General features: G+C 51.1%; 1 protein-coding gene across 2 annotated transcripts in view; it reads left to right on the forward strand.

Moving 5' to 3' along the window:
- Positions 1-15,425, forward strand: part of LOC146808638 (uncharacterized) — a 261,011-nt gene that overhangs the window by 73,336 nt on the left and 172,250 nt on the right. Inside the window, exon 1 of one of the 2 annotated variants that reach the window (XM_085623668.1) lies at positions 14,974-15,030. The exons of the other annotated variant lie outside the window; for it this stretch is intronic. The gene's annotated coding sequence lies outside the window, so the exon portion shown is untranslated. Of the gene's footprint in view, positions 1-14,973; positions 15,031-15,425 lie in introns of those variants that run through there. 2 annotated transcript variants of the gene reach the window in all.

The following is a 15,425-nucleotide window of genomic DNA, read 5'->3' on the forward strand; positions in this document are numbered from 1 at the left end:
TCTCTTTAAAATATCGACCTCAAGCTATACACCGGAATCCTGGCGGCTCGCTTAGCCCCCCATCTGCCGGGACTTCTAGACCCGGATCAGGCGAGCTTTGTCCCCGGACGGCAGATGGTGGACAACACTAAGCGGATTACTCATCTTATAGAAAAGGCATTGCGGATTCCGGGGGAGAGAATGTTGCTCTCGGTGGACGCTGAAAAGGCGTTTGGCCGCGTTCCCTGGCCTTATCTGGAGCGGGTTCTATTGAAGGTAGGGATGGGAGAGAAGTCCCGCTGTAGGATTCTCAACTGCTATAAATTCCCGACGGCGGTGGTGCGGGTGAACGGTTATAGCTCCGGGAGATTTGATATTGAGAGAGGAACGAGGCAGGGATGCCCATTGTCACCTCTGCTTTTCGCCCGCTATATGGAGCCCTTTGCTCAGCGGATACGTCACAATCCAGCGGTGAAGGGGGTGAAGTTCGGCGGCTTTACTCATGCTATAAGCCTGTACGCTGATGACGTTATACTATCATTGGAGGATCCGCTCCATGCCCTTCCGGCCTGTATGGAGGAGTTGACCACCTTTGCGGCGGTAGCGGGCTTCAGGATGAACACGGGAAAGTCAGTAGCTTTGGATCTGTCTCTTACACCCGCAACCAGAACCCGCTTACAAAGCCTCTTTCCGATAGTCTGGTCGACGGATCTGGTGCCTTATCTGGGAATCTAGCTGGCCCCCACTCTGCCCATGATGGTGATGGCTAATTATACCGCCTTGGGCAGAAAGATTCGAGAAGAGCTAGGCCGGTGGGACCGCAGCACCCTGTCGTTGTTGAGCAGAATAGCGGCCGTCAAAATGACGGTCTTGCCTCAGATACTGTATCTGTTTAGGGCGCTTCCGCTGCAGCCGCCGGTTGGATGGATTCAGACGATGCAGTCGGACCTAGCACGTTTTATATGGCAGGGCAAGAAGCCCAGGATGAAAAGGGCGCTCTCAATGTTGGCACCGGAGGCCGGGGGACTGGGAATTCCGGATCTCCATAAGTATTTTCAAGCGGCGCAGTTGCGCTATCTGGTGGAATGGAGCAAGTGGGAGTCTGACAAGCATTGGCTCTTTCAGGATCAGGCGGTGGCGGGCAGGCCTCTGCAGGAGGTGCCGTTCCTGCGCAGGGCCCACCGCCCCGCAAATCTATATGCCTCCTTTATCACGAGGGTACCTCTACGGGTATGGGACACCACCAATGCCACACATGGTCTGACGACCTTCCCTTCGCCTCTAACGCCCCTGGTGGATAACCCTGACTTTGCCCCAGGACTGGAGAGAAGGGCCTTTGATCACCGGCGTGCGGCGGGGTGTAGGGCCTTGTGCCATATGTACGACTCGGAAGGGGTCATTCCCTTCACACACTTCCGACAAGAATACATGCTCCCGGAAACCGAGAGGTTGCGTTACCTGCAAGTTCGCCACTGGGCGATGCACCCTCAGGTGCGAGAGACGGCAGATAGGAGATTCCTCCCTTATGAACGCTGGCTCCTATCTCGCACGTCCGATGCAAAGCTCATAACTGACCTTTATCAGTTTCTCCAACCACCATCCTCACACTTCTATAATCCAGGGAGGGAACGTTGAGAGAGGGAATTGGGCAGGTCCCTGAGTCATAAAGAGTGGGAACAAGTAGCATATAGAGCCAGACACTCGGCATATCACACGGGCCTCACTGAAACCCTCACCAAAGTCTCCACATACTGGTATTATACCCCGGAACGTGTACACAACATGGACCACAGTAAATAGGCCACCTGTTGGAGGGGATGTGGGCGGGTGGGCACGCTGACGCATGTTCTCTGGGACTGTCCCCTCCTCGACTCCTACTGGAAAGAGGTGATAGACGAAATTGACTCCCATTTTGATACTGAACTGCCACGCCTCCCAGCATATATATTAATAGGTCTCCCGAATAGTCTGATGTATCCCTTGAAATCCCGCAGGGGTCGGCAGATAGCCATCGCGCCGGGATCAGCGATGCAGAACATCCTGGTATACTGGCGCTCCGTTACGCTCCCTACGATTACGGTCTGGCTACATAGACTGTGCCATGTGCTGGGAATGGAGAAAATGTCACTTACGGTGGCGGGAGATGCGGAGCAGTTCACTGACCTATGGCAGCCGTTACGGTCCTTATTGGTCACAGAATTCAGAGAACTGACCTGCCCGAGATATTTTTGACTCCTGCGGCTCACCACGCTGGAGGGCTCGGCTTCCTGAATAAGCTCGGGGCGGGGAGGCCTGGGGGGGCCGGCGGGGAGGGGCAGGAACGATTTGAAATACGCACTGGAGGAGGGGAGGGTCGGGGAGGGGGGGGTTCGGCAGTTGGGGTTTCGGAGGGGTGATTCTAGGGGTGGTATTTGGCTTTTATATCTGAGTGTAATAGCGGGCTGCTGTCTTCATGGAATTGTGCTTTGAAGAGCTTCCTGACCAGTACGGGGCCTTGGTTACCGGGGTCTGACACCTTTCTTCCTACAATGTTTCGCACCTCAGGGGTGGTCTTTTAGCATCAGCAGCAAATGGATAGGTTTTCCCATTCCCCCCCGTTTGAGACGCGGCCGGCCCGGATGGGTTGTAGGCGATTTGCTGTGTTAAAGTATGAACTGTCGGCTTTGACTTCGACGGTGCGTTGCCATGCTGATATCCCTGTGCAGTAATCAGCCGGCCCGCTGGGTTGTAGGCGCTAAGTGCTGATGCCATTGTAGATGTTCTTTCAATAAAAAAAGATTTAAACCTAAACCCCTGCTCACCCTCTAGGTAACGTGGCGCGAGCAGTCAGGCTAGATTTCCAGAGGGCATTAGGTTATGCGTTCAAGTTGTCCCACACAATAGTCACCTCCCCACCACACAAAGACACAAGGCTGTATTTATCAAAAATAGAGTTCTTTATATAAAAGATTTCTTTAGGCAGGTTGTTAAAATACAGTTCTCTTGCTTCAATAAATGCTTTCAGGCAGTCCACAGATCTTAAAATGGCAAAATTGTAGGCTTCTTAGGGGTTCTGTGCGCTTCGTAGCGCCTTTGTTACACTTTGTACAAGGTTTTAGAGGTGTCTTGCTGTTTCTCACGCTTCTCGCGTGAGTACGCGTATGCCGGACTCGAACCGTACGGACCGTACCCTCGTAGGTACGCGTCGTACACGTTCGGGACGCTCCTTGCCAAACCTCACGCTTCCCGCGTGAGTGCCGGCAATGGATTTAATACGGTGCGGACCGTACAGTAGCAGGGATGCGCCGTACACGGACGGCAGAGCAGGCACGGCTCGTACAAGGCAAGTACGGGTCGTACCAAGGCGCACAGGACATAAATACCTTATTTCTTTGGGGGCAAATGTTCGTGGAGGCTTGCAGACGTCTTTCTCGAGTGTCCCACGTCGCGTCCTAGTCCCGGCTCCTCCGTGGACTGCGATGCTTCGTGGGGACGCTTTCCCAACTTCTCAGCACACCAGCGAGGTTAAAAGCAGGAGAGGCAGAACACACACACACAGCAGAGGCAGACTGAAATGGCCAGGTCAGTAAATACTAACTTTCTAAAAGTAGTATTTACAAACACAGACTTTACTAAAAGAAGTATTTTATTATTCTGAGTTCAGGCATACTAAACTTGACTTTCTACCATGCTCTCTGAGTCCACTGGGATTACAGCGTGTAGCAATTCCAGCAGCCCATTCTGGCCTATGGAGAGCAGGTAGCCTTCAATAGTGAAAAACGAAAATGGCTTTAATTCACTATTAAGACATGCCACACACATCAGGGCATGTCCTACCTTATACCTACAATGCACCCTGCCCTTGGGCCTACCAGAGGGGTGACTAATATGTAGTTAAGTGAAAGTTTGGGGATTGGCAAGTAGGTGCACTTGCGCAATCAGCGCGTCAGGAGCAGACCGCGCGCAGGTTCTGCAAGGGCAGACCCTAGACACATTTTACTAGGCCACTTCTGTGGGTGGCACAACCAGTGCTGCAAGCCCACCAGCAGCATTTGTATTTACAAGCCCTGGCACTCCTGGTTCACTTTACTAGGGGCTGATAGTAAACCAAATAAGCCAAACATGGAAACCAATCAATGTATACATTTTACCATAGGGAGAGCATATGCACCTTAGCACTGGTCAGCAGTGGTAAGGTGTCCAGAGTCATAAAACAGCCAACAACAGGTCAGAAAAAATACAGGAGGAAGGCAAAAAGTTTAGGGATGACCCTGCAAAAAGGGCCAAGTCCAACAGGAGGCGTTGGGAACGAAACCCACACCTGTTGCCCAGGTTGAAATTTAACCAGTGCAGCCTTTTGGTCATACCAGTGCTTCTGAAGCTCCTGGCTGGTCTCAAGGTTCTTGGATGCTTTTTCCATGTATTCAGCCATTCTGGACCTTAGGCCAAACACATAGTCCACTATGTCTTGTTTGGGCTCTTGAGGAGGCATCTCCCAGCCCTCTTTTACAAGACACAGTGGTCCCCTCACAGGATGACCAAGCAGAAGTTCAAAGGGTAAGAAACCTACTCCCTTCTGTTGTACTTCCCTGTAAGAGAAATGCAGGCATGGTAACAGGACATCCCATCTCCTTTTGAGTTTTTCAGGGAGACCCATGATCATACCTTTCAATGTCTTGTTGAATCTCTCAACAAGGCCATTGGTTTGTGGATGGTAGGGTGTAGTAAACTTGTACTGCACTACACATCCCTTCCACATGTGTTTCATGTAAGCAGACATGAAGTTGAAACCTCTGTCTGAAACCACCTCCTTAGGAAACCCTACCCTGGTGAAGAAACCCAGGAGGGCCTTGGCTACTGCAGGAGCTGTAGTAGTTCTAAGTGGAATTGCTTCAGGGTACCTAGTAGCATGATCCACTTCTACTAGAATGAATTTGTTCCTTGAGGCTGTGGGAGGTTCAAGTGGACCTACAATGTCCACACCTACCCTGGTAGGGTACCCCCACCACTGGTAGTGGGATTAGGGGGGCCCTTGGGTGGCCACCTGTCTTGCCACTGGCTTGACAGGTAACACAGGAGCTGACACACTCCTTCACCTTTTGGTGCATCTGGGGCCAGTAAAAGTGACTCACTAGCCTTTCCCAAGTTTTGGTTTGCCTCAGATGTCCAGATAGGGGGATGTCATGAGCCACAGTTAGGAGGAACTCCCTGTACTTATGTGGCACTACCACCCTCCTGGTGGCTCCAGGAGTGGGGTCTCTTGCCTCAGCATACAGTAATCCCTCTTCCCAATAAGCTCTGTGGGTACCACTGACATCTCCATTTGCTTCTGAAACAGCTTGCTGCCTTGGGCTTTCAAGAGTGGGACAGTCTTGCTGACCCTGGCACAGTTCTTCCCTAAGAGTTCAAGCTGGTAAGGGTCAAGCTCCATGGGCTCAGTTCCCTCAGGGGTATCCAAGTCCTCTCCCTGTGGAGAGGGGTCCTGAGTGGTCTGCTGTACAGAAGCTGGTTCCCCAGTCTTCTTACCTTTTCTCTTGGTTGGTTGGGCCATTATTTTAGGCTCCAGACCTACTTGTTCACCCTTCCTCTTGCTCTGTGCTCTGGTTTGCACACACACTAATTCAGGGATGCCCAGCATGGCTGTATGGGCCTTTAGCTCAACCTCCAGATCATTTCCCAGCAGACATGCAGCTGGCAGCTTTGGAGAGACCACTACCTGTTTCAGGCCAGTAACTCCCCCCCCAGCCTAATGTTACCATGGCCATGGGATGACTAGTGGTGACACTGTCAGCATTGGTGACTGGGTAAGTTTCCCAATCAAATATTGCTCAGGGGAAACCAGTGTGTCTCTCACCATAGTGACACTGTGTGAGAAGTTGGCATGATATATGCTGTCTGTTGGACCCGGCCTCGTGGCGTGGTCCTGACTTCCCGGGGGTTGGGCCCGTTCCCCGCCCTAGCCTCCACGAGCTACCCGTTCGGGCCGCACGAGGTCACATACACCTCGGGGCTCCACCATTTTGTTGCCTGCCACGTGACCCTGCACACCAGTCCTCCTGACTCCGCTCAACCCGGCCTCGGCCCCAGCAAGGCCCAGACATTGAGGCACCAAGAACTGGCCAGGGGGTGTCACGTGAACACCTCATCGCCCTGGCGGAGGGCGGTATCGATGGGACCCCCAACCGTCCCCACACACCAAGGTGCGATTGGCCTCCATCTCTCCTGGGCCGGGCGCCTCTCCTGCTGGGCGTCTGGCCGCTCCCAACCCGGCCTCTCCGCCCCCCGGGCGCAAAGGTCCGGACATCAAAGGGCTCCAGACCTATATCTGGGGCGACCCCGCCACAGACCGGCAGTTGTATCCCGGAGTCGAGAGCCCTGCTGATTGAATCGCGGCCGACCCTACGGAGAAGAACTCTTGCTGGAAACCAACACGAGCCCTGCAGACTGCGTCGCGGCTCCCTCTTGCTGAAACTTTGAAGCCCCCCGGAACATCGGGGCCCTGCTGACGCTGTCGCGGCCCAACCTCGCTGAAACCTCCCTCGGAGCCCTGCTGACGACGTCGCGGCTCGAGCTGAGTAGAAACCATCTTGAGAGCCCTGCCGACCTGATCGCGGCTCTCCACGAACTGAACGCCAAAGCCCTGCTGACGCCGTCGCGGCTCGACCCCTCCGAGATCCAGCTTGAGGATAAGAACTGGGCCCCAGGTACCCTCGTACCAAGCTCCTGCCAAGGACTGTCCCGCTACCCCTTCCCTTCTAAAGAGACACTGAGACCTTTGCGGATCCCTCGATCCCCTTTTTGTGTAAATATTGAACCCGTAACCTTTTAACGGGCTGATAAAGAATTGCTCATCTTGAGACAACCTCCTTGAGTCCGGTGTGGTGGTGTTACTGTGCTAGTACAGGATAGGAGGAGGACCTCCCAGGAGGCTTCTCTGCAGCGCTCGGCTACTTCGTACAGTGTGGGGGCCCCCCCCTGAGTGGTCTCGCCGACTCCTCGGGGTCCGCCTTCCAACACTGTCCACTAGTTATAGTGGGCACCTTGTATCAGTCAAAACAACTCCTTATGCTGATAGGTTAAAGACAAAGAATCAAAGAAGAGTGGACCACGTGTCCTGTGTGGCCAGGGTCTTTTCGCTTTTGGTTCATTTATAAAAGAATCCTCATAACTATACACAGGTGCGAAGGTGGCATTGACTGGGTTACCGCTTATGTGTATTAGTACAGCATCATCATCGGGTCTTTTTTAGAATGTATGCTGACCTCCACCCGGAGGAAGACCAACTGGTTATACAGTAGCGTCCAGACATAAACATTAGGAAGAGTGTGAGAAGGTTCGTATCAAGTGTAGTTAAAAATCTCTAAATCATTTCTTCTGTTGTGACTTTATTCTGGGAATCTTGATAAGAGATGAATAAAAAAGTTTGAGTGCGGGAAAAGACCGAGTTACTGGTCTACCGTACTTGTCAAATAACGAGGGTCAACATGTTTCTCCACTAATCTTGTTTATATGGTCAGATCCGTGGTATCTGTACCTAGTTGAGATAGAAAAAGCAATAGCATTCGAGTATTCTAGGTGTGTCAAAAGATCATGAATTTCTGTTTCATGGATTCATTCATGATCTTTTGACACACCTAGAATACTCGAATGCTATTGTTTTTTCTATCTCAACTAGGTACAGATACCACGGATCTGACCATATAAACAAGATTAGTGGAGAACCTTCACTATATAAGGAGCCATAATGCGCATTCCTTCATACCGGTCCTGATGAAAGCCTTTAGACTATGACAGAAGGCTGAAACATGTTGACCCTCGTTATTTGACAAGTATGGTGATAGGTTAAAGACAACCTTTATTGAAAGCTATCCTAGTGGTAGCTATGGAGAGCAGCCTTCAGGCTAAGACTTGAAGGAATGTAAAGCAGCTTGTTTTACCAGTCTATAATCTCTTGAATGACCAAATGAAAAGACAACCACACCAGGTATATATTTAAAATATATGTATTTAATATAAAACACACCCCTCTAGTCTCTTTATGAGGCTGGAGTTCGAAGTACTTAAGTTACAAGCCAGTATTCAACAGTAAAAGCACAAATACACGTTTGGGCCCTAGGGGCGTACCAAACCATATACCAATAAAGTGGTATAAGAACCACGACTGAACTAGACACAAGGCCTAGAGCCTGTAGAAGTGCTTGGACCACAAGGAACCACCCAAGGTAGTGACACAGGGGACCCACGGGGGACGCGTGCAGTGTGAGAACACAGACGCGAATTGCCATTAACTTCTATGGGGAAATTCACGGATGGAAATTTAAAGTTTAAGGACACTTAGAGGATGACTACGAGTGAACCCTTTTGGACTTAGAGGTGTCTAGGGTCAACATCCACGGGAGCACCGGAGTACTCGAGTTACCTCACCCAGGGAAGCCGATTGCATAGGTGTCAAATGGGGTCGGGTCGCGTCGCTGTTTTCAATGGAGGCTGCTCAAGAAGTGCTGCTGCCGTGAAGAGAAGAAGAAGAAGTGTCCGAAGCGATCCAAGGCTGGATCGAGGATGGAAGGAACCTGAAAGCAGAGGGGACAGAGTCTGGGTCACTTACCAGTGACCAGGGGCACGATAGTCCGATGCCCACAGATGTCGGGTGCTTCAGGTGGGTTGACGGGTGTCTTGACTCTTCAGCCACGAGGTCCAGGAGGCGTCTACGATGACCAGGAGCTGGATTCGAGCTGTCCCACGAAGTCTGTCGAGTGCTACGGTGTCGGCGACCAGATTGGACCCAACAAGCCTTGGCAACGGCAAGTCACTAGGAAACAGAGAAAGGACGTCGGTGCAGACCAGCAAGGTCTGGTGGACTCACCCAGCGAAGGTAAGTCAGGGCATGTCTAGAGCAACCAGGAAAGCCCAATCAGAAGAGGAGTTGCCTTCGTGGGGACCCACTAGCCAACGGGCTAGCGATCGCGAAGGAGCCTTGAGCGGTCGCACTTGAAACTGGACCACGGGTCACTCGTGAAGTGGAGGCCAGAGATCTTCGGTGTAGGAGGTGCTCAAGGCTGGGGCTACTCGGAGCCCAAAGCACAACTTCGAGGAGGACCAGGAAGATAGTGTTGCTGCAAACATTCACGGTGTCCAGGGGTCAATGTTCCACGTCACCCACGAAAGCCACGGGTCTCAGCTTTGCTGTGGACTCAGGGTAGCCTTGGGGAAGTCTGGAAACCCACATCTGGGTATGCAGAGACTTCGGCGTCTGGCGGGAGCTTCAGAATTGCAGACCAGACAGAGCTTCTTTGGTGCCTGACAAGCAGGGGAGTCACTCCTTGACCCCAAGGGAGATTTCTTCAGTCTTATAGTCAAAATAGAACATCGAGGGACCAGGATATATATTGCAGAGTTTCGTCCAGGGTAATCTGAAGTCGCAAGGACCGGGTTCCAATACTTATACAAAGTTTGGGGGTTGGACATACTCTAGGGACCCACTTATGGGTGGGCCAGGAAAGAGGGGTGGTTACACCCATTTCCTTTGTCCAGTTTCACGCCAGAGCAGGGGCAGGTAGCCCCTGCAACCGGTTCGAACTGGACTATGCACAGGGACACCAAGTGTGCCCCTAGTGCAGGACTTCAAAGCACCAGAGAGTGCTCCTGCCCAGCCCCAATACACATTTGCCTGTCTGGGGAGGTGGTTACACCTCCTTGGGACAGGAAACCTATTGTCCAGGCCTCCCCTGCCGGAGTTTCAGTCAGCAGCAGGAGGCCAGACCCGTGTCTGTGGCAGTGGCATCCATTTTGTGATGCCAGCGCTGTAGAAAGTCTTTACCGTGTAGACCAGTGTGAACATGTCTCTCCCTCTAGAAGGGTGGAATGCTACCCCCGCCGCCAGAAATGGTGGAGGGTGTAGTATTCCAAAGCATTTGACACCAAACACAACATTTTTCTGTGCAGCCAGTCAAAAGCTGGCATTTACAGCGAGGTTATAATCCACTTAAGAGTATAGGGTCAGGCTGCACCACAAACAGCATCAGAGAAGGTACTCCGAACGCTGCAGAGGGGCTCTGCTCATGCATGGGCACCCTCTCACATAAAAACCAAGCACTCTGCCTTCAGGATTGTTAAGGCCTGCCATAGGAGTGACTTATAGGTTTTATATGTGTGTTCAATGTTAGTGATATAGGTAGCCTATACCACTGGAAGGGGTTCAAGCACACCCTTACCCAGGCTGCTGTAGCAGACCTGTGGTGTCATTTTGGAGTGCTTCCCAGGGGTGGCATAACACATGATTCAGCCCCTGATAGGCCTCTGAGGTACCTATGCCCTGGGTGCATAGTATACCATATACAAGGGGCTTATAAGGCACACTGGAATCCAATTAGAAATGTACCTAATGTACATGGAAACCATTTTAGAGAGGAAGCAGCTATGCTGGGGTCCCGATTAGCAGGGCCGCAGCCATACTAAGGTTGAAAAACAGTGAAACACCAGCAAAAAGTGGGGGTACCCATGTGAAGCAGATCCTACTCTCATACACACTGGCACCTGTATCCCTCAGAGCTTCTACCCTAGTTCCATTCACCCAGGGGTACTGCAAATATTTCTTTAAATTGGGTGACCACACAGCTATAGTGGCAAACTCCACTTCCCCCAGTGAGACTCGACTTGCCTCAGTGTGTCCCCAGATTTGCTCAGGGCACACCTCAGGGCACACTTCTGATCCCATGTGTAAACTTGCTGCCCCAGGAGTAGCTGTACAGGGTGCCTTAGGGGCTTTGTTGTGGGGGCAAGATTTATCTACAGTCAGGTGTACTGACTTCTTACAGTTATTACACCAGGCCTTTAAGGGATAAACGTTCGTCCTCCTATAGGGTTGAGGCACATAGTTAGTAGTTTGGGACCCACCCCCCTGAACAGGTTTTTGGGGCTCTTTGGAAGACCCAGACTTTTTATCTTGGGGATTCTCACCACCTTTCCCCTGGAGAGGTTTTGTGACCACCTTCTGGTCACCCCCAGTGGCTGTGCTTGTCACCCTAGTCTTGACCCAGTGGTCTGCCTTCTTTCCCAATGCTTGGGGAGAAATTAGACCTAGGTCTACCAAATGCTGATGCAACTTTTCATTTTTGCAATTACTTAATATATGTTCCTTCATGAACAGATTGTACAATCCAGTAAAATCGTGCACACCGTGTCCAGCTAACCAACCATCCAGTGTTTTTACTGAGAAGACTACGAAGTCAATCCAGGACTGGGTCTGGGTTTTGTGAGCCCCCCTGAATCTAATTCTATACTCCTCAGTAGTGAATCCAAATCCCTCAATCAGAGTCTTCCTCATGAGGTCATAGGACCCTGCCTCTGGCCCAGTGAGGGTCAGAAGTCTGTCTCTGCAGTTACCAGAGAACCATTCCCACAGGAGTGCCCCCCAGAGAGGTTTCTTTACTCTTCTTATTTCACAAGCCCTCTCAAAGGCTGTGAACCATTTGGTGATGTCATCACCTTCCTCAGATTTAGGGACAATCCCTTTGGGGATTTTAGGATCAGAAGTTTCCTCCCTATCCTTGTTTTTATTATTACTGGCCCCATTGATGGGTGCTAAACCCATCTCTCTCCTTTCTTTCTCTAGAGCCAAGAGCCTGGACTCTAGATCCAACCTTTTGACCAGCTTTGCTAGAAGGCGGTCCTCTTCACTGAGGGGCCCCCCAGTGAAGTCTCTGGCACCTGGTTCACCCGTGTGATCTCTAGGTCCCCAGATGCTGATTCTTGGATTCAAGGGTATGGGGGCCCTTTCCTCCCTAGGGATTAATGGAGGGGGGTTATTCTCCTCCTCCTCCCTGTCCTCATCTGACTGGTCATCACCATGTTCAGATGGGTGGTCCTTAGCATACTCAGCCAGGAGCTCCTGGAGCCCTAGTTTGGTTGGATGCAGGCCCGTTGGTAATTTTTAGGTCTCGCTGAGCCCAGCTCAGCCGGCCGCCAGCAGCACTTTGAAAACTCGTGCGTCATCGCGATCACTTTCGCTTTCAGAGCGATCGCGATCACGATGACGCACGCGCACACACAACTCCCGCTTCTCCCCCTCCCCCACCACATATTGCGTCTCCGGACGCTCGCGCGCGGCCAACGCTTGTTGTGCTGATGTAGTTAGTTTTCAGCTCTAACTCATTCAGTCCCCATCCCATTTTATTTTTCTTGGTGTTCTCTTGAGTGAGACTTTGATGTTTCTCTGTGACTTCCCAGTTACAGTGAGAACAGGTTGATGTTTTCAAGTGACTGAGTAGTTGGATCTTAACTGCATGATGTAGTTTTCTATAAATGCACTATTAGTCTTGAATGGGGCATTTTTGTGCAGTTTACACAGCCCACCCCTTAAACAAACTGTCCTTCATCATAGCCCATTTTATGCGTGATTACTGATTTGACTTCAAGACCATGTTCTCCCAAGAGCCTCTGAGTTTCGTAAAAGCTGTTAATTAGTGAATAGAAAATCCCAATTCCATGCATGAGACTTAAACTTTTTTTTGTTTTTTTACATCAACATTCCCCAGTTGTCATGGAGATACGTGTCATGGGAATACGTGTATATAATTCTAGCATAATGGCACATCTCCATTTGTTTTCTTGCCATCCGCCGTGAATGTTTGTAATTATTATTATTGCATCAACTTCTGAAAAGTACGCACGAGTTCCACAGAACTCTTCACGGCAGTGTTTGCGTTCTAATAGTGGTATCAACAGGTCATGATGACGCGACAGGCATTATATAGCAGTGGGGTTAGCACGTGTTCCAATTTAGTAAGTCAGCGCATGCTTGGCAGTAGCATCCCACAGAAAAGTAAAGAAACACTCTGTACGATAAACAAATAATACACGGCCCAACATAGTTTATTAGCCTACAAGTTTTATTTTTACACGGTAATCTTAGCCATCTGCGAAGATGTGAATTACAAGTCGTCCTTTTTTGATCCAGCGGAAGTGTCTCGTTTTCAACCGGAGACACGTTTTTAAAAACATTACAAAGTGGGAAGATTATTGATGTCTATAAACAGTATTTTAGATTAACCAGCACGGGCAACCACCTAATCTACCATGAACGGCCATGAATAATCAGCTCGACTCTTAAGCAGATCGACGTATGAATGATGTTAAATCCTTCGATTCACAGCTCACTAAAGACGTGAGATGGTGAAGAGCCTACATATCCGCTGTAACCTCGTCATTCTGAGGGCTTTCCTCCCCCAGAGCTGTTTTGTTTTTTATTGATTTATTAATTGGGCTTGTACCAGTCTAGTTAAAGCGCCAGTACTTTCGCATCTGCAGATTAAATGTGTATATACCTTTTTATTTTCCGATGATATCACAATAGTAATCAGGGTTTATGGTTTGCTCTTGACCGGTTTCCGTAAATATCAGAAGACTATGGGGCAGATTTATGAGGTTTTGCCGTAGGGAAGCGCAGCAGGCCTTCCTGCTGCGCTTCCCTACGGCAAAAGAAAAGGGCAGGGATGCGCCGTATCTATAAAATGCGGCGCATTCCTGTCCTTTTCCCCTGCGCGGGCGCACAATGGGCTGCCTGCGGCAACGCAGGCACCTCTGCACCATGGTGCAAGGGTGCCTGCGTTGCGGGGATGAATATTTTTGTATAGGAAGGGAAACCTTTCTGTACAAAAATAATCACAGAGGTTTTTCCTCTTTGTATGGGTGCTGCAGAATGCAGCACACATAGAAAAAGGAAAAACGAGGAGAAATAAAGATATTTCTCCCCGTTGCGCCTCCCTTACGCCTCCCATGGGGAGGCGGAAGCTTTTGGCGCTGCCTCAGATTTACGATTTCTCGTAAATCTGGGGCAGTGTCAAAAGGCCATGGATGTTGCTGGGAACGCCCCCAGCAACACCCATTGCACGCCCCTTTAACGCAGAACACTGCGTTAAAGGGACTGATATTTATGAGGCAGCATTAAGCCACAAAAAGTGGCTCAGTGCTGCCTGATAAATATCACGCAGGCTTCTGCGCCACGGAACGTCACAAAAAGTGACGTTCCGATGGCGCAACGGGCCTCATAAATCTGCCCCTATGAATTTAGTCTTTTTATTCTTTCAAACCATGCAATATTATTTGGAACATTTTTGTCTTGTAAATCGCAAAAACAGAAGTTATTACGTTTCTAACGTTTATGTAAATTTTAACTTTCAGAAATTGTTATTAACTAAACACACTTCTAGAGCACTGGTTCTCTATATAGTGCACTAAAATGATGCACACTGTGCAGAGATTCCAGTTTATCCCCAATAGGCGTGCATAGTCAAAAGCAGTGAATTCTAATTTTCTGTTTGTGGTAGTGTGGGCGAGCAGTTTGGCTTATCAAAGGCGCAGTGCTAAGCACTTGTTGTCACACCCAGAGGCAAAAATGAGAGACTAGGAGGGCCACAGCCAGACTAAGGTCGAAAAACAGTGAAACACCAGCAAAAAGTGGGGGTACCCATGTGAAGCAGATCCTGCTCTCCTACACTGGGCACCTGATTGGCAGTAGTCCAGGGCACACTCAGTCAAAGCACATTCAGCAATTCAGCAAAAAGTGGGGGCATACCATGCAAGAAAGATGGCACTTTCTTACAAGAGAGAGCTGCAGGGCAGAGGGAGCGCCATGGCAGGGCAGAGAGAGCACCGCGGCAGTGCAGAGAGAGCGTAATGGCAGGGCAGAGGGAGCGCTATGGCAGAGAGAGCACCACGGCAGGGCAGAGAGAGCACCATGGGAGCTTAGAGAGGGCTCCCACTCCCTGTAGGGCCCTCACTCTGGGGCCCCCTCATCATCACCTTTCTCTCCCTCTTTCATGGTGTGCCTGTATTTCTAGCCCCCCCCCCCCCACCTCAGCAGAGCACAGCCCCCCCCCCCCCTCCCCGCCCCCAGCTCTTTCGAGGGGCCCTCGGTCTGTCTTGTCCTTGAGAGCCCCCTCGCCTGTACCCGAAGCCCCTCCTCCCCCTAGGATGGGAGGGGCTTAACACATGCCCCCCCCCCCTCATCCGCCGTGCTGTCGCTGCCGCTCGTGCTCCGGAAGCGGCTCCAGTGTCCGTGGAGCCCCCGCCGAGGTAAGAGCTGCGGGGGCGGGAAGGAGGCTGGGGGCCCCAACTCAGCGCAGGATGCACAGCATCGAGTACAGCGCTGCGAGGGCAGCGGAGGAGTGCAGCGCTATGCATGCGCCCCCCTTCCCTGATGCACGTGCCCGGCACGCCCATCACAGGCACACGCACAGAGATTCCCACACTCTCCCACACGTGCTCCCACACGTGCACCCGTCGCTGCCGGAGCCTGTAGGCGAGGTGTGTGGGTGCAACTACAGCTGTGCACGGGTGCACCCCACTCATGCACGCACCCCATAAAGACTCACCACCGCCTGCACGTATCATGTGCACGCACCTACAGCCGTGCACAGGTACACCCCACCCATGCACACGCCCCATAAAGACAAGCCCAGCGCCTGCAC

This window comes from Triturus cristatus, chromosome 8 (genome assembly GCF_964204655.1).
Source record: "Triturus cristatus chromosome 8, aTriCri1.1, whole genome shotgun sequence".
Lineage (NCBI taxonomy): Eukaryota > Metazoa > Chordata > Amphibia > Caudata > Salamandridae > Triturus > Triturus cristatus.